We start from the raw sequence: 22,304 nt of genomic DNA, 5'->3' as shown, positions 1-22,304 counted from the left end.
CTTTGCCAAACACTAATTCCAAGTACACAACCTTGTTGTACCACATAAAAATACACCACACTAAAGTAATACGAAACATAGCAATATGTTTTCATAGCAGCAACAAATGCTTCTGTCATACAACAGCCATCAAAATCTTTCTTACACATACACTTCACAAAATGTATTATGGTTCACCACATGCATCCAATGCTCTCCGAGAAGAATCACAGTTATACAGTCAGAAGGTTGGAAAGGACCTAGAAGATAATCTAGTCCAACCATTCTCCCATCACCATTACTACCACAAGCTACTAAACCATATCTTGTAGCTCCTCATCCAGACACCTCTTGAACTGCCAGGGATGAAGACTTCTTCACCACCTCCCTAGGCAGGCCATTCCAGTGAAGAGCTAGACAGTTCTGTATAAGTTAGTGGACTATTTGTGAAGGACAAGTAATAAAAGTCAGCATGACAGCTCTCTAGCAAGATCTCTCTACCTCTGCTTCCTATCTTTAAGTAAGTTCTATGGAAGTCAAGAAACAAGATTCAGACATCTAACAGATATTAAATACTCATTAAAATTCATCAAGAATTTATAGACGCATTTACTTTCCAAGATAACCTCTCCATGCAGCAAACAAAATGGCAACCCACCACGTATATAAGCAGATCTCTTAAGAAGGAGATATCCACTGAGTTTTCAAGTGCACGTGCAACAGTTCAGTATAAAAACAACTCTGCACTTGCTTATCTGCTACTAGTTGGCTAATGATTTAAAGGCTTTCTCCTGATAAGAATTATCAATAGGAGAAATGCAGCTCAAAAGCTCAATGTCAAGGAATCTTCTCGTCCATAAGTTAGTTAGTACAGCTTAAGGAATGACCTGCTGGAGAGAACTTCTGCAGAGAAGGACTTGGGTGTTCTGGTGGACAGCAGGATGACCATGAGCCAGCAGTACGCCATTGGTATCCTGGGATGCATTAAAAAGAGTGCAATCAGCAGATTGAGGGAGGTGATTCTCCTCTTCTACTGTGCTCTGGGGAGGCCACATTTAGAATACTGTGTCTAGTTCTGGGCTCCCCAGTTGAAAAAACAGGGATCTTCCTAGAATGAGCACAGCAGAGGGTAAAGATGATAAAGGGCCTGAAGTATCTCCTGTATGAGGAAAGACTGGGTAACCTGGCTCTGTTAAGCCTAGGAAAAGTCCCAGTCCCATGGAGACCTCAGACTCCTGATTAAAATCATGAACTTGTGCCAAAAAAAAAAAAAAAAAAAAAATCAATTCAACACAAGATTTGTGTGACCTGGAACATGAAGGAGCACAGCACATCCTAATGTAACAAGGGCTGACTTCACATATATCTGTAGAAATTCAACTAACCACATGACATATTTTGGTATGTTTGTATATATGTTAATATACATATTAACATATATGCTATATTTGTTGTTATATACTATATTAACAAAGAGATATGCTACATAAATAAAATCCAGTGTCACTATTATATGTTATGAAGTATTCTCTTCTGGCAATATAACTGTTCCAAGGATACAGATACATTGCCTTTCCCTAAAGCACACCTGCCCTGGCAGCACAGAAGCAGGGTTAGAAAGGGCTAACTTCCAAATAAGTAGATTCAAACTTCCAAACAAGTAGACCATTCTTTCCTCAAAGCAAGGTAGCAGAAACATTGTCAGTTTTAATAAAATGAAGCAATACCTGTACCAGAATCTCACTCAACTCTCACAGAAACACAGCTTGGTTCAGATGACAGAGACTGTTCATATAATATATCTTTTTCATACCTAGAAAGTGTTTGCAGTAATACATGGATGTGTTAACACAAAGTAATATTTTCCTTTAAGACACATAGAACATTAGATTATTATCTGAATACTTGCCTTTAGCATCCTCCTTGTTATTGCTATTTTTTATTCTGAGGGCTAAAGGAAAACTTCCAGCATTTAGAAGCTGTGGCAACACTTCCAACTGCATAACAATAGAATAGATGGAGAATAATCCAAGCATTTTCCAAATACCTTTGAAAAGTACCAATAAAAAATATATCTGTAAACATATATGGGAACATTGAAATGTACAGCACATTATTCTTACTAGTAAGTCTGTACTTGAAGAGGCAATAAAGCTCAGCACTCTTACCTTCCCTTAATTGCATTAGAAATGACCGTTTGAGGTTGACTGAAGCTCCTCTTAATGGATTTTGAACGGTATGCACTTTCTCCACCTCCTGTTTTAGAAGTCTCTTATTCTATTTTGATGTACATCTTGTGCCTAAATTGGCTGGGAGCTGTTCTCCCGTGCACTAGTTAGCTTGCAATCACATGGGGAGTTATCCTTCACTTTCACAAGGCTCTGCGCCACCTCTAGATTTGAAGCTACACAGTTCCAATTGTACTTGCAAACAGAGTCGCATATTTGGCAGAAACAGGACACACCGGCTTCATGTCTTGTCTGTTCGTAGTGCCTCTGTAGCCACACTTTTTGGCACCTGGAAAAACAGCTGCCATTTGCTCCTCAGGCATTAAGAAATTACATTCCGCTGCTTCAGCTCTTCCCTTCAGCGCATCAAAAAGGTGTAGGGTTTTTTCATGTGTTCTGCAGCCACAGATTTTGCAGAAGACAGACAAATACACTAATGAGACATAGGAGAGCCTAACTGCTCTCATTAGAAGACATGATCTCTTCCTCCATACTCTTACAGCTCCCTGGCTGTGTGCCACAGATTTGTTTTCAGTAAGATATCCTCCATGAGGCTTAAAAGTCCTACAGGGACCTCTACACATGCTGAAGAACAAACATGAACACAATGGGATGGAGCACCAAGGAGATCCCAAGGAGTAAAAAGAAGGTAGGTCTTACCAGCCAAAGTCTAGTCCCACAATGTTAAAGTAGGAAAGGTCCAGAGTTGACTCATTCCAATAGGAATCCATCTCATTAAACAGTGTTCTACTGATGAGGCAGATATGAAATCAACCTAGAAAAAATCAGTCCACAGCTCAGCATTAAGATCACATCAGGCATTTTGCAGGCAAATCTACAGCATTAGCCAAAAACAAGACAAGAAAGCAGTCTTCAAACAGACCTGAAGATCAACACTCTTCCAAGGAAGCTGAAAGAAAGAATAAAGAGCAGAGAGCTAGGCTTAAAAAGAACTCTTGGGTTTACAGCTGTGGATGGAGATTCCAGGCTAAGCAGCTCAGAGCCATTAAGGTTCATGCCTTAATGCACCTGAGAGCACCAGCAAGTAGCAATTCATCTCTCAGATATATTAGCACAGAACAAGGTGTGATTACAATACTGTGGTAGTTTTCAGTTCATTCTGTTGGCTGATTGTTTTTTTGTTGGTTTTTTTGCTATTCATCCCTAGTAGAGACCTGTCTTATCTATGCTACTGGATAAAATACATCCAAGGAACTATATTTTTTTATGCTCTGGTACGTCCTTTTGGAGACTTTATGATTCATTCCCTTCTGAGAAACTTTTGAAAACTAACAGCATTCATGGGTGCACATACCATGCTCAAGGGGTGGGGAGTAGAAGCTGTAGCAAAAACAATGAAAAATTCTTCACTAAGGTTTTGAGACTGTCCTAACAGGGGTAAAGCTTTCAAGTCTCTGCTTCCTCTGTACTAGCTTGCTCTACCACTTCCAGAAAGGAGTTAGATATTCCATGTAGATTTAATCAGGTAGCAACAAATGTCCTGTTCCGGCTTGCAATAGTCCCATTTTTTTTCTGACCCACTGTCACCATGGCCTTTGCATTTTATTTTTTCCCTGTGCATCCTCAGGTATCTTTTGGGGAAATCAACAGGACCATATTGGCATAGTGATGCAGTGGTTAATTGCATTAATTAGTTGCTGAATAACCAAGGAGAGAGGTTGAGAGACCAAGACCAATTAAAAAAAGAAAGGGACAATAGAACAGGTATTTCAAAGTGCTAAAAGAAAGGAAACTGATATGTTTTTAGTATAGCTAGTTGACAAAGCCAATACATTCAATTTTATATTTGGTTTTCAGGTAACAAATTTGGCGATGTTCTTTGACCTTCTGCCTGATTTATAAAACCTGCTGGCAGCATAACACTTCTCTATTCAAAGGAGAGAAAGTAGTGTGTTTCTTATGAATGTACTTGTGAACGTGGCCAGCTAGGAGTTGCTGCTTCTTGCATTGAAAAATCCTACTCAATTGTCAGAGAAATGGCTATAAGGCCACAGGGAGGCTGTACTTCAATATGTCTCTCAGCAAGGGCCACTGAGAAAAGTGTAAACAGTGACCCCAGTGATTCCCAGTTGTAGTGGTCTGCAGTTGGAAAAAAAAAGTAGTAATTAATCACGTTCCTGAGGTACGGGAATATATTAATCCAGTATTCCCTTTCTAATGCAAGCAGTGCATCAGCCAGAAAGACAACTGGCAGAAAAAAGATTATGGTAAGAGCTGGTTCTGAAAAAAATAAAAAAAAATGAATTGTAATAGTTTTCACTTAACTGAGGCAAATGAGGCTAACTTGAGAATGATGGTAATACTCATCAAAGTGAAATAGTTCATACAGAAGTTTTAAACAAACAGAAGGTGAAAAACCAAAAGAGTTTGTGACTGATTTAAGGTTAAAAAGTTAATCTTGCAATTGCGGTTAGCAATCATGTTAATTGAGCTCGTGATAAGAGACCAGATGGTGATTATGACTGGGAGAAAACACCCAGAGAGACTGATTACTAGAAGTTTGAGATTAACACTTAAAGAATAAAAATTAAGAAATACCGCAGAATATATCAAAGGAATTTGTCTACATTATGATGATGTTGGGAATGATCCAAAGCGTCTGATGCTAAAGTCGCTACTGGGAATGTAAAATGACATGATGACATAAAAAGAAGAGCATGAATGGCTCAAAGAAAGAATTTGAAAACTTAGGACAAAGAGCTGCATAAAGAACACTCGTATGGTAATAAGTTCTAAGTCCTTTAAGACTGACAACATAAAACTCAGTTTCCCATGAATGCTTTCAAGCAGGGAATGTCACAGTCCTCCTGTAATGACAAAGTCAAATCTGAAGACCCTAATTTACATCTTACAAGTTGAAGAGCAGACCTACACTCAATTATAGAAGGTGATTGGAACTCTGTCCACATGTGTAAAAAATTTTAAGTCATTATATGATCCATACAAACTGGAACAACAATAAATGATTTAATGCCTTTGTGAAAGTGGGCTTGGCAAGTAGCCTACTTTTCTAAAGGAGGAACATCTTTTTTTTTTTTCCCCCAACCTGGAATGCATGATTATAGAAGTCATGCAAAGTTGAAAAAAACATAATGATTACACTCCACCTTTGACAAAAATCTGAGCTGAGTTTGGTTTTACAGTATATATACATCACTGGGCACTACTTTTATTTCAGTTCAGTCACAAAAGAAGAGCAGAGTGTAACTGTCAGGTCATCTTCCAAAGCAGAAGGTACCTACAGTGAAAGTTACCAACTTTATTTTTGTATTTTGATTTTTTTAAAATCAAACTAATCAAACTGAAGAAATATTAACCTTAAGGGGGGGGGGGAAATGTGGAGAAAGTTGTTTCACAAGTTTAATCAATAGTGTCCTGGGAGTAATTGGTGCCCTTGATCGCATCAAATACAGATATGTGGATGCTTGAAAATATGAGAATAACTGCCCTAGACAATAATTCTCATTTCCAGTTCAGACCCTCTAAAAGATTCTACTAATAAAGAGTTGCTTGTTAAATCCTATTTACATTAGACACAGTCATGGGATTCATATAATTTAATTTTAACTATCCAAAGTGAGTTTCTGGTTTCAGCTAGTTATTAGGTTTACTCTACAGTAAGTGGAGAAAATGAGGTACTTTGAGAGGATTCATCTTTTTTATATCATCCTAGGACAGATATCTAAGATAGTAGAATTAATTGTTCTCTGGAGCAATTGATCTTCATTTTATCTCTACAGACTACATACAAAGTCTAAACATTTATCTTTAATGAGATGCTTCATTTTTGATGGCCAAAATTAGATAGGAAAACTCCCACTTGTTATGCTTGGGAAAGTAATCTCTGATCACGGGTCTCAGTATAATAGGCAGGAATTTCAGCAGTTTTCATTGCAATGTAAGTTAAAAGATAGCATCTTTTCCTCCTTACCTCTGCCACTCCTTTTATTCTCAACTGTATGGAAAATGACAATAAAATATTGAAACATACATCAAATAAAAAGTGCAGGTTCTGATCCTTTTGATTATTTACTAAATTTAAGGATGGCACTAAAGAGTACAGACCAGCAACTACCAGCTTGGATTGGCTTCTGTTCTACAGGGAGGCATATAGATAACTTCTCTGAGGAAAATGAGCCAAGAAATCAGTGAGGTCATAACTGAAGATGGTAAAGGTAGCCCTGTAAGATGCTGCCACTCCAACCATATCAAAAGAAATAGACATGCAACACATACCACAATAAAGTACAAACAGTGCAACATAAAATGGAGATAAAGACAATGCATTCAATATTCTCGTGCAATGGGAAGCCTAGAACAGAAGTTGAGATCCCAAGAGAGATCTGAGCTAAAATAAGTGGACATAAAATTTCACAGATGGTGATAGACTATCTCAGAGTAGATCTCAAGGTCCTGCTAAAGCTCTGAATCATTAACAAGCTAATTAGATGACATTAATTATCAGGTGTGTTTGAAATCCTATTAAATGAAGGGAAATTGTTACTTAATGTGAATTTTTATACTAGAAGGGAAAAGAAAAAAGGAAGGAACACTATCTTTTAGAGGTTCTGGAAAGGCCCAGCTACCATATCATACAGATGTTTCCACTGGGCTTTGCTGACTAAGAAGATTCCATTAAGAAAAGTCTCTGTAGGCTTTAAGTAATTGCTAAACAGCACATGGAAGGTTCAATTTATGTACAGTTATGTAGGAAGCTCACCAGTTGCTAACACCAGTGAAATTAAAAAGGGAAAATGTTTGTTAACTTAAGTTTTACCATCCTCTGACCAGAATTGTCCCTGACAACTCCACTCATACAAAAAAAAAAAAAAAAAAAAAAAAAAAGTTACTCTACTCTCAGGAGTCTTGTTAAGTTGAAGGACGTTTTAAAAATAACTCACACAGTAGGCAGACCTTTAGCCTCTAACATTGCTTTATTAAATCACAAAACACAATATATTCAGATAACATTAAGGTTCTGACCTTGGATGCACAAAAGTAAGGAAATTCAGAGGAAAGTTTGAACATCTTTCTGTACCTAACATCAGACTTTTGCCTACTGTTTGCATTGAGGGCTTATGGCACCTACTGTAGTTACGAAAGGTCTCCTGGTGGTTTGGTGACCCTTTCACAATTTGTAGGCACAATAGATTAAGGATATGACTTTAAACTGGACATGAATTATCTTGTGCTTTAAGGTTGAATTCAGATCTTCAGCCAAGTTTGGAAACTTTTGAGTTCAAATGTTCCTGTGTTTTAAAGGCATCAAGACAAACCAAAGAAAGACCTCTGATCGACAGCATGCTGTGGTGGTTAATGCAGAAATACAATGTCTTTATAACCAAGCTGTATGAAGATTGAAAAAGTCTCCTCTTGCCTGAGAATCAGCAGGAGAAGTTTCAGAACACAAGAAGAAATTTTTCCTTAGGTTACAAAGGATTCCAAAACTGAGGTTAAATATAAAATTGTGGTTTAATCAACTGTTTCATTAATCTCTAATGAACTAAATGGATAAACACAATTAGAGATGTTTTCCATCCCAACACTTAAATGGAAGGAGTTATGAAGGGGTTAATTTCTTGATTAAAAAAAAAAAAAAAGGACTATTATTATTTTCATCTCTCACATAAAACTCTAATTCCAAATGCTTACTCTAAGTATGACATTACAGTGCGCACACAATCCGTTTTGCAAAATTAAGGATATGAAAGAAAAAATTAACATTAAAAAAGAAGCACCCTGAGCACCTATTTCCTATACATACAATAGCAGCTCTACAAGGTGGAAGATTAACAACACCTTGTTTCCTATGGCTCTGTGTTCCCAATGCCATTGTGTTCCTGACCCTCTAGTTCCCTTCTCTACAGGCACCTCAATCTTTCAGTCTTTCAGCACTGCTTGAGCTCACACCATGCTGCTCACACTTATTCCTCGCTCTTCTCCATGGGTATCCCCAGAAGTCAAGGGAGAGAATATGGATTGATATGTGGGTCATTGGTGAGCTTCATGGACCAACTCCTGGCTGAGGGTCCCACAGCCTCCACATGGCCCCTCAACCCTGTGTCTTTCAGGCCTTTGCTGTCTCCATTTATCTGACAAGTTTAACCAAAATCAACCAAGAGGTGACAGATTGAGAGCATGAGGATGGCTGACTGATGTACTCACAGTGGTTCACTAATCTTTTCTTAATAAATCAGATGTTTAAGAAGCTTTCTGAAAGGGGAAACCATGTCCTGACTTGAGCTCCTACTACTTTATGTTACTTAATTCTATCTACATACCAAGGCACATGAGAACTCCATAGGGGTAACCTCTCGCAAATCTTCACACTTGGGAGCCTTCCATCTCTTCCATACCTGATGCTACACCACACTCACACGTGCAAAAACCTGCCTATTTCCCAAATGAAGAAGTACATGTCCTTCCCACATAACCCCCACAGGGTGAGCTGAGGATAACTGCCCAGTGCCACAGACCACACCAATGGAGACACTGGGAAAACAATACTCAGTAACAAGAAACAGAGTTTCAACCCTGTAAAGAGTTCTGCTTTAATCCCTGTTCAGTTCCTAAATGATGTTGTTCTCATTAGTTCCACAAAATAGCTAGTTTGTAATTGTACTGTTGATTACTAATGCTAGACAGGTGCCATAGATTTTGTTCTAATTTCTTAACATAAGGTAATGTGTTTAAAGTAAACACACATATACACACATACAAAAAAAAACCAAAAACAAAACAAAACAAAAAAAAAGCCTAACAAGCCCTTAGGAGCTCTGAAAAAAAAAGAAAAAAAAAGAAAAAAGAAATTGCATTTTCAGCCTAACAACTTTGATTGTTTCCCATTAGCTACAACAGGGAATTTTAGGTGACAGGGTTGAATCTATCTGTACATTTCACTTAGATTCTTGCATGTAGGTACTCCAAGATTTCAATTTTATACTGTGAACCATCTAAGGTCTGTCTAGAATATTCGGAAATGTGTTTCTAATTGCTTTCTTCATGCAAAAGAGATGCCATAGATTACCAACAGCAGACCTATTAATCATCAATCTAAGTGCAGCTAGTCTTCTGCATATAATATTTATAAGTTTTTATATACCTCTTGCTAATGCTCACAATCAATGACTGCTTGACAAGGCACACTAGAGACTTATCAAATACCTAAACCTTTCCAGGAGGCTTAGTCTGTAGATGACCGTTATTCCAGATTATATTAATGATAAAAAGATTTATATTTTTTAATATCTATTTTCATAGGGAACTAAAAAAACTCACTGGCTACACACTTCTTGTAAATCTGGGGGGACTTTTTATTGCTTTTTGTCTTGTCTTTCAAATTATCATTTGCTACTTAATGAGTAAATATGATTTCTCTCTTGTCTTTGTAGTTTCAGAAGGTAACACTATGAAATAAGCCTTATGTTAGCTGTGAGCTGTGTGGGAGAATCCAATTACTATATTAGTAATTGTGAATCTCCACACCCTATGAGACCAAGTAGGAGTCTAATCAATTTACAAATAGAGTCTATTCACATTATACATGGTTGTAGCTGCTGGAAAAAAAAAAAAAACAAAAAAAAAAAACAAACTATTTACATTCCAAAGTGTGCATTCATCAGCTGCTGGTCAAACAACATCTAAACATTCACTTTTTCCTTTCACAGTCAGGCTCAAAAAATTGTTGTAATTCAGCAAGGAGAACTACAGAGTGCTCTTTCATTTCAGTTGAGTTCTAACGTTGAGAAACAGAACTGATCAAATTATTCATTCCATTTATTTATTTATTTTGCAAATAAACTATGTGATTCATTTTTTTCTCCCTGCTTGCAAATCATTTGTGAACCAATCCAAGTGCTGTGACTATATATCTTATTTACAACCATTTCCACAAACCTATTCTAGAAACATTTGCAATCTCTTTACTTTGAGTATGTGTTACTTTGTCTTTCTTGTGTGTAACTGGTTGCATGATAGACATTAGGGGACAGACACCAAATCAATCCATAAATTGATAATAATAATAAAAAAAATTGCTTGAAAGAAGAGCAATTCTCAAACTATTTGCAGAAGAATAGGAATAGGGTGAATAGTCATAAATGCTTGGGAAAAAGCCCCGTGTTGATCTGCTTGGGATTCTCCAAATAATATCCATACCTGGCCTCTCCTCTCCTTTTTACTACGTAGGAGTTGTTCTACTTCCCACCAGCTTTAAGAAACACTAAGACCTTTACCTCACAGACCTCTGCCATTCAGAGGGACTCCCCCATTACTGAAGCACCAGGCTCTGTGCATGGCTCTGGTAAGCACTTGGTCTCACACTTACCTGCCTGTCTACAATCACCAGCCAGAAACAGGAAAAGCAGCTTACGGCTATAAAGCTGACAACAGACATCTGTGGACATCTCATAAGAAACAAAAGGGGAATATTCTTGGAGGTCACCAAGCTGCAGCCAAGGACCCTGAAACACTGTACAGAGCACTCTGTTTCAGTGCTGGATGCTAAAATTCACATCAATAGCATTTGCTGCTTTAACACTCAATTAGCCCTTAACTCTACTGGATTTCTGTTGCCAGAAGACTGGGCTTTGAATTTTTTTTCCTTCTTGCTATAGTTCACCTCAGAAAAGGTAGGTAGGTACTGCCCTGAATTGATCCTCTGTGTCTTCTACTGACCAACAGTAACAAAACTGTAACTGCATGAGAAGAAGATAATGTTCAGCAGCAAGCTGTGCATTTCCTTCTTATCCTGAAATAACTTGTGGCAATAGCAGGTAAAATAATTTTCCAAACATAGACAGAAAAGCTAATAAGGAAGAAATTCATTGTTCAGTTGTGAGAAATAGCCAGGCACTGAGCACTTTTCACTGAGGACACTGCCTCTCTGCTCAGCACTGACATAGAGGCTTTTCACAAAGGAAATACAGTCAAGCTTTTTAAACTTTCTGGTTCCTCACATCAAAACTGGGTGAGATTCAGAGATCTGGGGCCTCACTGTTGAAGAACTGATGCCTGGAATGCAGAAATACATTTCTCCATGCAGGTTTTTTACTTCTGTACCCACAGGAATGCACCTCCCAGCCCAGAAGGGTGCTGGGAATATGTCCTTTTAAACACATCCTTTGCTTTAAATGTATGCGTTTGGAAGTGAACTACTCATCTGCTTAAATAGAAGGCCCAGTGCTTTACCTATGGGAGTCCCACAAGGCCCAGCATCACTCCCTTCAGAGAGTCCCTGTTTGCAGCATCAAACTCATTGCCAAATTGAAGCTGTTGGCAGGACACCTGGATGCACAATAGCATTTGATATCCACAACCCACACCCAGAGCAACATATTGCTTTGACTGATGGTCAGTACCATAAAATTAGTACATAATCTGCTCCAATTATATACCACTGTCATTTTGCACTTGTGTGGGCCACACTTTTGTGCTTGTGCATATTTCAAAGTAGATGGGTTGAAAGTCCTGGACTCAGGCCACAGTGCATGATGTTTTATGTAGTGTTGACTGTTTTAGGATGGCTTGATTTTTCATATCTCAAAATGAAACACCTTATGCCTGTTTTTTTTTGTTGTTTTTTTCAGGCATGTTGAACACCATCAGATTTAGTTCCTGCTTTAGAGGAAGGGAAAATAATACCTCAAAAAAACCCCTGCACCCTCAAAACCAAACCAAAAACCTACACTTTCTCCCCGCCTTTCCACTGGGCATTAAAAGTATTAAAGTACAATTCTTTCATTCATTAGCTTTCATGTGATGCCCTTTTATTAACGTATGTTCAGCTCTCTTGCTGAAAGGACCATCAGGCCCTTCAGAAAACCAAGAAGAACATCTTGCACCCATTTCCTGCAAATGCATTCCTTGAAAAGTAGTTTGTTTCAGCTCCACAATCTCCCATTGAGTTCATCAGCAAAATCTGTTCATTCACAGACTCAGATAAATGACAAGAGATGACTTTTCCATCAGGATACTCTTCTCTTGGTATACGTACATTTGTTCAGCTTTGTTGCCAGGCACCTATCCCCTCTAATGGAACACAATTATGCCCAGAACATTATTTTTGTAATGTTTTAGAAGTACCACTTCAGGCAAACTTTCTATCTTTTCACCACATGCATGCTATTTACAGTTTCATTGGACTGCTTCAATGCTCGCTTCAGGTTTCATCTCTAGAATTAGAAAGAGAAAAATATTAATCATTTAACTACTTTTGCTGGAATATGGTCTGACATATTTTACAACAACAACAACAACAACAACAACAACAACAAACAGTGGAATTTGCTAATGTTTCTCAAGCAATTAAATCCATTATGTATGCTGCTTCTTTAAAGCTAACCTAATTGGATGGTCATAAATGAAGGCTGCTCTGAAGGTAATGCCTCCTGTTTTATGTTGGCTCATGACATCAGAGGCAGATGGTGGCAGTATGGCATCAGAAGTTGAATCTTACACCAATATCACCTAACATTTTGTTACTATGATAGCAGCAGAGAAGAAGTCTGATGAAATGGTGTCTGGAATGGAGGTGAAGATGAAGCAAAGATGTGTCATTGAATTCCTCCCTGAAGAAAAAATGGCACTGACATTCTTCAACACTTGCTGAATATTTCTGGAGACCAAACAGTGGATGTGAGCACAGTGAGGCACGTTTCAGCAGTGGCAACGGTGACATGAAAGACAAGCCATATTCTTTTTGGATGGCCACACACAGCTGTCACATCATGAAATGAAGAGTGTCTTGATCAGCTCATCTGCGCAAATCAGCTAACATTAATGACAATGTTGAAAAATAGTGTTTTGTAGCTGAAATTTTGCTCTATCAAATTGTGCTATTGTTCTCTCTGTGGCTGTTGTAGTTTCCATGGAAATAAATAGGAGGTATTACTTTCAGGCACGTTGGAATTTAGCACAGTTAGCCATTGCTTAGTGAATCTTTTAAAATAGTCCAAACATACTATTAATCATCTCCAATAGTCTCAAAGTGGCTGTTTATGTTTTGCTTAGACTTAAGTGAGGTGACTGCTTTCTGGCCACTGAGTAATTTTTAACGTATCTTTCAGTAATACTTTTTCAAAAGCTATTACCAATCTGTGTGCATGCAGAAATATTGTCATTGGTATATAGGCAAACATCAGAATGTAAACACATTTTGAAAGAGATGTGCTAAAATGATGTCAAGGGAGAGGTGAATATTGCTTCAAGAAGAGTAGGTTTTTTTGAGCTTACTACCCATAAATTTCATCACAACTATGGGCGGAGAACATCCAGACTGAAAAACAGGCTCTTTTAATTTTGTCCATGTATCCTGAGGTAGTCATTGAGCCACTGGTAAACTGTTTTTTCAATTAATTTTGAAGGCAAGGTAGGATTGATACCAGCACCATGTTTTCCAGATGCTCTGTAGAGTTCTTATTAAATCTAGGACATGACCTTGTCAATCTTAAACAGAATGAAGAAGAGCTTGTACATAGAGGTAATTTACCTAACTGTGCTGATGGGACTGAAAAGGACAGTGTTTATGTTTAGTGTGCTAAGATGACTCAAAAGTGAAGGAAAGCCTGTCCTGTTTTTTGTGAATTAGAGAAGAAGAAAAGAAATCTGATTTTCTACAGCTACAAACCAGAAGCTCCAGTTCTAGAGGATCCTTAAATCTCTTTGGGTGTTTAGAATATTGTATAAAACAGTGCAGTGCAAAACAAAGCATAAATTAGAGGGATGGCTTATTGTATGAGTGTCCAATCTTTTGGCTTGCCTGGGCCACACTGAGTGAAGAGGAATTGGCTGCATATACATACGCTATTCCAAAAGTAATGCCTCCTATTTCTTTGCACAAAAACTACAACAAAGAGTACAATAACAGTTTTTGATAGAGCAAATTCTCAGCTACAAAACAGTATTTTTCTACATAGCTATCACCACTAGCTATGCATTTTTGCCAGCAATGAACAAGAGCCTGCATACTGTGCTCATAAAAATCTATACCAGGGGAGGTGACCCACTGTCACTGTCACCACTGCTGAAACACACCACCCACTGCCTCACTGTGCTCATGTCCTCTGGTCTCCAGACACATTCAGCAAGCATCAATGAACATCAATGGATGCCATTTTTTCTTCATGGAGGAATTCAATGATACACCTTTGCTTCATCCGTACTTCCATGGCAGACCCCATTCTGTCAGTCTGCCCCTCTGCTGCCATCTGTCACACAGCAACAACTTATAAGAGAATATTGGTGGGAAAGTTCAACCACTGCTGCCATACCACCACCATCTGCCTCCAATATCATGGGCCAACACAATAAATCAGGAGGCATTACTTTCAGAACAGTCCTTGTAAAATATACAATAATGTTAATATATAAGAAAACACTTTAATTTTTAATATTTTTCTTAAAGCACTAAGAAAAGAGAGTAACAAAACCATAAAACCGGGAGGATATGTGACCTTGGTTTTGTGAATCTATCACATCAGGTTCGTCCAACAGCAGTGGCTGCAATTCTTAGTGAGGTTTCAAGGTGTTAATCAGAGATTTAAAAAAAAATGTTACTCTTCCTGTACTTCATCCTTGACAACTGTTCACAAATGTGCATACTGCCAGAAAGCAACGACATGAATAAGGTGCGACTGTGAAGCAAAGGATGTTTTTTTCTGGTAATATAGGGATTATGAAAGACTGGTAAAGACAAGATCAGATTTTTGAATTAAATCTCTGATTGCAGCTTTACACATTCCATTTGAACATTTGCAGGTAATGAATTTATATCAACTGTAAATGGTGCCACAGACAGACTGATTTATTTATTTATTTATTTTCAATCTTGAAATATAATCTCAAATTCCTTTATCAAAATGGAAAGCACAGCTGAGTATTCTTTGGAGCTCTGTGTTTAGCCAACGTATCAGAATGTGTACAATTATTTGCCATCACTTGAGTCAGCACTGCACAGCACTGCCCTCCCTGTGCCCTGGTTTCCATCGACACCACGTTAATAACGCACTGATTGTTTGGCTGTTACTGAGTGATGGGAGCATGCCTGGGGCTGCTCCACGGGGAGAGTTGCCACCTTTATAGTGCAGGGAGAGAATGGCTGCATTTCCAGGCACGCCACACCATGGATTGGATATGCCTGGCTTATTGTATAGTCATGTATTCTAAGCTGCATTAGAGGTATCCACTTCAGGTGACGTAAATGACAACCTTGATGGTACTGAGAGATATTTCTTTTTAATTCAGTGATACTACATTCACGTAGACTTTTCCAAAATCCATTTTCAAATATATTTTAACTTTAAAAACAGTTTCAGATGCAAGATGTTGTCTAAAACTCTAATATTCTTGAGCGGCTTGATTTGGGAGGCAAACCTGAACTGAATATTAAGCTCCTGCCATGAGTTTGTCTACCATGCTGAAAGCAGACTGAGTATACTAAGCTCTCCAAAGCCTGTTCCCTGGGTTTTCTCTACACCCTAACCATAATGTTCAAAATTGTTTCCACAAAGATGCCATAAGGTTAGCACAATCAGTAACAGAGAACTCTGCCATCTGACTGACCAAAGTTCAAAATCATTTTAGGTTTCTTCCTGAAAGACCTGCAACTTCAAATGACAGCATGGCTAGATGAACTGTGACAGTGGTACAGTGGCAGTGTTGTTAGCTGCAGGAGTGTTCTCTTTGAGCAGAGCCCAGCAGCTGCCCCATGTAAGACCAGAATCAGATCCAGCCTCTCCAACAGGACCTGCCATAACTGATGCTGATTGTGCCTCCGTGAGATCGGATTTAAGGAAAAAAAAAAAAAAAAAGAAAAAAAGAAAAAAAAAAGCTATGCATCAGCAGCTGGGCAAGAGGAGTGAGAAAATGTGAGAGAAACAACTCTTCAGACATTCAGATCAGTGCAGAAGGAGGGCAGGAGGTGCTTCAGGCGCTGAGAAGAAATTTGTCTCAGCCTGCTGAGAAACCATGGTGGAGCAGGTTGTCTTCCTGCAGCTTCTGCTGCCTTCCTTGAATGTTGTAGCCATTTCACAGGCTCCCTCTCTGAAATTGAACCTTGGCATGTCCTCCCTTTAGTCATGCAGATAAAGCCTTAAGGTGCCATATTGTGTATGTCCATGTTATGCTTACTCTTGAGCAGAAAAGCACTGACTCTTAATAGCTGAGATACTGGTCTGTATGGATGAGAAGGAAGACGCATTCTCTTTAAACTGCAGGACCTTTCGGTTCACAAGCACTCCAGTATTGCCACAGAGGTTAACCCTTCAACCTAACTTCCACAAAAACATGATGCCTGCTTATAATCCTTATTCTCAGCTGCTGTCAAGCAGTACATTGGTACCAGTCTATACAGCAGAAAATTTGACTTTGCAACTTGCACTGTTGCAGCATTACAGAGATCAAGAGTCAAATTCATGGTCTTCAATACCAAAAATCACAGATTCATACTTGAAAGTTCAGAATAATCTTACGTCAGCCATAACTAAGCAATAGACTGTTTGTATAAGTGAATCAGCTGCTGGAAGAAAGATTCATTAAGTGTACTCTGCACTTTCCAGTCTCCTAATGGGAGGCAAACGTCTATGTTAAAATACTATCACAAAATGTAATTCTGACATCTTGTCGTGTTATAAAAAAAAAAGTCCCCAGAATGGCATCACTCACATCTTTTTTTTAATCATTTTCCATCCTCCTCCCCAAAGACTTATTGGTTGGAAAACATGACCATAGATCTTTATTAGGATTCCTCATCATTTATCAATACTCTCACGGATCCATTAAAATATTTCTTGAAGTGGGAAGAGGGAAGATAGGAAGCCTGTTTTTCAGGAGCAAATGGAGCAAATCCATTTTACTAGAAGACTCATGCAGACACTCCAGCTTTTACAGTCTAATTCAACATAAACATAGATGACAACTGAGCAAATAGTGAAAATAAGAGTGCTGTATTCATACTAGTCTGCCACATAATCGTGATATACATAGCAGAGCCTCTAATTTCAGAGATAAATCATAAGTTGTGTACTTACAAATCTTCATTTCATCACATCTTCTAAGGCAGATAAGCTGAATTTCATATCAATCACTATGTTCTGATTTTTTAAGCCTTTCATCATTTTAACATAGCACTGAAATAATGGTGCCAAATACTGCAGTTTCTAGTATGGTGAAGCTAGATATTTTGGACATTTTTTTCTGTAAAATACTCATCTCCTTTATCTATAGGTAAGATTTTTATCTTAAATTACAAGAGGTCCAGCTTGCATTGCATTAAAGGTATTGCGGAATTTCTGTAAACACAAAGGTTGAATAAAGTGTCTAAATAAGTGCTTTATTTTAAGAGAGATACTATATGTAATCCATAAATACAGTTATGAATGCAAATCTCTGAATTCTGAGTGTTTTGCATTTTGCATTAGGCTGCACTAGCCCAGACACTGGATAATGGACAGGGAGCTATTCTATTCCTAAGCACCACTTGCAATACAGAACAGGGCCACTTTGTTGTCTGTTTTTGATAGCAAAAACAGGATTGAGACACCAGCTAAGCCAAAAACAACTTCCTTCTCAATCCTCTGTGCAAGCTTTCCATATCCTGAGGTTCATGACACAACTGACTTTAAATATTCATTAATGACATCTCTCAGAGCAGAGTATGCTATCTCTTGCCTTCACTCCCTCAGCACATCAGCCAGTGAAGGCTGAGCAACCCCTGCAAGCTCCCACCTACCACAGATCTCAGCAGGAAGTTCCAGCTTTCCAGCCCAGAAAGGCACCTGTCGACATGTTGAGAGCAATCTAAAGTCTCTTGCCATCTTACTCAGTTTAGTACTTTGCATTCATCTGCTTTTTACCACTGGGTACATCTTATCTGGTATTTACTGTCTGAAGTTATTTAAATTGGATCCAAATCTTATTTATCTAAGCCTATTAGAATTCCAGTTCTGTTTCTACACTTTTTTCTGAGTTCCAGCTTCAAACGTATTCTGTCTCCTTGTTTGGTTTGGTCAGTCTTTCTCCTTCAAGGCCCTCTCCTCCCAAGACCAAATATTTGCTTTTCTTTTTTTTTTTTTTTAATTAAACACAAGTATAGGGGCGCCTAACATGAAAATCTTGAGGTCCAAATGCATCAGTGCATGCATCAGTACATCTCATCTCTCTCAGTCTCTCCGCTAGCACCATCTTTTTCAGAAGCAATGCTTCTGAGCGCAAAGCTGAAATCCCCAGAACACTCTACAATGTGCCATCTCATAACAGACAGTGCATCCACCCTCTGCACTTGCATGTAGAGATATTTTAAAAGGACAAACTGGAAAAGATCAGCGGTGAGATCAGACGTATATAGGAAACAAAATATCTTGTTATCTTGAAAAGGGCTTACATGATACAGCTGTATTTTTTCTTACTTGGTCATATAAGGGTAGATTCTTCCTCGAGTGGAAACAAGTTGAAAAATGGGAATTTCTCTGGAAAGTTGGATTAGGAATAGATCTGATCACCAGCCAGAAACAAATAAGCAAGAGTAGCTGGGGAAAAAGGCAAGAAAAATGTGCTTGCAGGGGACTGGTTGGTACACAGAAGTTCCCACTGTAATAGGAATGACTCTACTATAAGATAATTATGGACTCTTTTGTGAGATGACATTTCCCAATTCAAGGGTCTGCCTAGAGCACCAAATCCCATACTGTCAGGGGCACCTGCAATGCAAAGAGCATAGGGAATCCCCAGTTGGACAGACCTTCAAAAGCTCAGTACTCTCCAACAGAAGCAGGAGAAACAGCTACTTCGAATTTATTCTACTCATACTTCTGCAGCATCCACATTGCTTAGATTGCAGATGTGAGGTGATGCATCCCTGTCTATTTCCAATAGCATCAGTTTATGAACCTAAATAAATCAACTTTTGGGGAACTCTGGAGTTCCCCATCCAGAGCGCAGCATTTGACTAACAAAAAAACAACTTGGTGTTGTTGGCAAAATAGAAGATGTCACTGCTCATTCTCTTGTCAGCCAGCTGAAGTCTGCAGAGTCTTATTTGACTTCTCTGTCCCCTGTAATTTTGTCGACGTTTTGGGAGAAGAATCAGATCTATTAGCCCCACACTAGTGGGATCTTCTCTGAGCTCTAGTTAAAGTATTTGTTGGCTTTTACTTAACAGCGTCAGCCACTCAGCAACATCCTTCACTGAAGTGCATTCTCCAGAGTGGCACAGATGGAAGTTAATACTGGTTAGCTTCTTATTTGGTTGGGCAGTCAGATAATTCCCCTGTTATCCAGCTCCTACCTTGCTACAACAGTTAGTAAAACGAGATCTGGCCTAGCTAAGTTTCCCTGTCTAGCTCACTCTCCAGGATCTGGTTCCACTTTATCTCCCCACCTCTACCACATTTCTCAGTCAAATTGCCATGAAAACTGTCCTACCTGTGGTCCCCTGTTCACTACACTTATGTTTCTGCAAGGCTAACTTCTGTGAGTTATTTTCATTTGTGCACAAATTCCCAGTAAATGTCAGCATACGCTAAGGCTGATACATAAAGGGCTTGAACTAGAAGCATACTATAGGCTCACAATTTTTTGATCGTCTAGCATTACATTTTAATAGCTCTATCAAACACCATAAAACAGGTATGTAGAAAATATAGTGCCTGTGTTTAAGAAAAGGTTAGCCAGGAGGAGAGAAGGAATGTGGATAACTACAGTCCTTGAATTCTGACTTCAGTAGTATGCAAAGCTTCAGAGCAGCTTCTAAGTGAAAAGATAATTAAAGACAAGAAGGTCAAATGAAAATGGCATAAAATACAGCGTGGGCTTACCAAAAGTAGATTGTACCTGATTAACCTCATACATTTCTTTGATGAGATAACCTACATTCTAGACAAAGGACATGTGATTGATCTCACCTGTCTTAACTTCAGTGAAGTCTATGATAACACACAGGGAATTATTAGTAAAACAGGAAGAGACAGGGATTAGCAGAGAAATTGTGAGGATGAGAAGATGTCTCAAGATAGACACAGAGTGCACTTTTTTAAAAGGAAAATTTTATAGCTGAGAAGATATTATAAATGAGATTCCACAAGAATCAGCTATTGACATAGTTTATATAATTTTATATACTTTTATGAAAGTCACCAATGGCCAAGGAAGAAATGTTAGTAAAACACTGATGAAAGAATGACTGAAAGTATTTTTAGTGCAGGGGAAAAAAATGGACAACAGTACATAAAAAATGGCTAACATAGAAGTCTTGAATAATAAATTGAAAATCTACAAGGACAAACTGAAAGATCACAATCTTTGGTACTAGGATCAAGAAAATATCTTATAGACTGAATGCTCCTACTTAGAAAATGTCTATGGAAAAGAACTTGCTTTCACCTTACTCACTTGCAGAACATTCACCAGCCCCTAACCTAATGAGGCAAATGGAAAAGGCAAATGCCATCCTACCATGCATAAATGAGCCACTGCTCTTGAGAGAAAGAAATAGGAAAAAAGTCTTCTTATTCAGAGAAAGAAATACTCAAGTGAAAGAGGTACAAGGAAGAGTAACTTAAGGATAACCAAGGAACCTATTTTAGGTAAGAAGTGTAGAGTCTTGAAACAGAAAGACTGAAAGGAGCATGACTGTTTTACACTAAATTAACTACTTAGACTAAAATTAAACTTCACCCAAACAAATGGGTACAAGTTTTAAATTGGGACACTTGAGTTCAGTGGACCCAAGAAGCTAGTATGAGATGGTTGGGGTTTTTTTGTTTTGTTTTGTTTTTTATCTGTGGAAATATGATGTACAAGAAAATTGATTTTAACAAACAATCTTAAAGTAAAGGAGATCACATAACAACAGTGCTTACACTAGGCAGGGATGGTAATTAGTTAACTATGAAATATCCCTTCCTGTCCTGCATGTTACTTTTAGCAGAAGACTAACCCAAGTTTGCAGAGTCAAAAGAGTAATTAGGCAAATTCTTTTCCAGAAAAGCTCATACCTTGGAAACCTATTATTGTTGTTATTATTATTAGCCACTGAAATTTAATATGACAGTTTTGACAGTCAGGAGACATCCATGTCTTTCTCTTGCTGTGGCCACCACTTCTGTGAGCTGTACAGAGGAAGGTAGTACTTTCCCACTTTAGACCACAGATGGCTGAGACTGTGGCCAGCACCCAAATCAGTACACAAATTCCAAAAGCTGCCTATGAGCACAGATGTGGTGGACACAAATTTGCCTCTGGTGATAGGTTTTCTCCTGTTTAACATTCACAACATCTCTGTGCAACTGGCAAATGCAAGCTTGAGGCTCAGTCTACAAACATGTCCCATGATAGATTTAATCTAGCTCATATAAGTTGCAGGAAGTGAAGATGTGGCAGCACCAATTCCAGTGGGATTGAAGCAATCCAGCCAGGAACCAAGGAGAGAACATGTACTCCAGTTTAATCAATGCCAGCAAAGTGTGCTTCCCACACTGCCATCTTTATATACACATATCCCCCAAAGCTAATAATCCTTTCTATCCAGAGAATTCCACATCTAGATATACACTGCAGTTTAATTTGTACTTGATACTGTATGAAAACAAGTGAGGAATTAAGTGCTAGCCCCTCCGGGTTTCTGTATCCTAATATAGACTTATTTCATTACTTCTATCCAACTTATCAGGGCCTTCTTCAGTCCACTGATGGTCTCTGTTATTCACATACATGAAACTGGTAGGAGCAATATATTAACCAAAGACTGTTTATGATGCACTGAGAGGAGATGGCCCAACTGAGACAGTGTTCAGGTGCTTCCTAGTCAAATCACTACTGTAATTCTAGATGCAAAAAGAATGTTTTTTTTTTTCCTAATTCTTTTTTAATTCTCTTTCAATTCTTTAATGACCCGGCTAGTTATCTAAGCACAGAAGTGTTTCAGCAATTGTATGTCAGGGAAGTTCAAGAGATCTGGGAAATGGTGTTCCATAAAAATCATCACTGTTATTGAAGCAGGCAGCAGTAAGTCAGATGTGGTTTGAAATTTGACAAAACACATCTCAAATACGAGGACCATAAATGGAAAAGGTTAAACTTTCA

General features: G+C 38.3%; 2 long non-coding RNA genes across 2 annotated transcripts in view; both read right to left on the bottom strand.

Annotated features, from left to right (window-relative positions):
- Window positions 1–1,561: 1,561 nt before the first annotated feature.
- Window positions 1,562–3,175, bottom strand: LOC149919820 (uncharacterized). The gene is made up of 3 exons (XR_016463701.1): window positions 3,091–3,175; window positions 2,868–2,982; window positions 1,562–2,792 (listed from the first exon to the last, which is right to left on the bottom strand). It is a non-coding gene; the product is annotated as an uncharacterized LOC149919820 (long non-coding RNA).
- Window positions 3,176–11,998: 8,823 nt separating this feature from the next.
- LOC149919819 (uncharacterized) overlaps window positions 11,999–22,304 on the bottom strand; it is a 44,360-nt gene continuing 34,054 nt past the window's right edge. Inside the window, exon 3 of the long non-coding RNA XR_016463700.1 lies at window positions 11,999–12,400. This is a non-coding gene — a long non-coding RNA (uncharacterized LOC149919819). The remainder of the gene's footprint in view (window positions 12,401–22,304) is intronic.

This window comes from Phasianus colchicus, chromosome 1 (genome assembly GCF_987193195.1).
Source record: "Phasianus colchicus chromosome 1, bPhaCol1.hap1.1, whole genome shotgun sequence".
Lineage (NCBI taxonomy): Eukaryota > Metazoa > Chordata > Aves > Galliformes > Phasianidae > Phasianus > Phasianus colchicus.
Note: the sequence above shows the minus strand (reverse complement) of the source record. Positions and strands in the feature narration are given on the sequence as shown.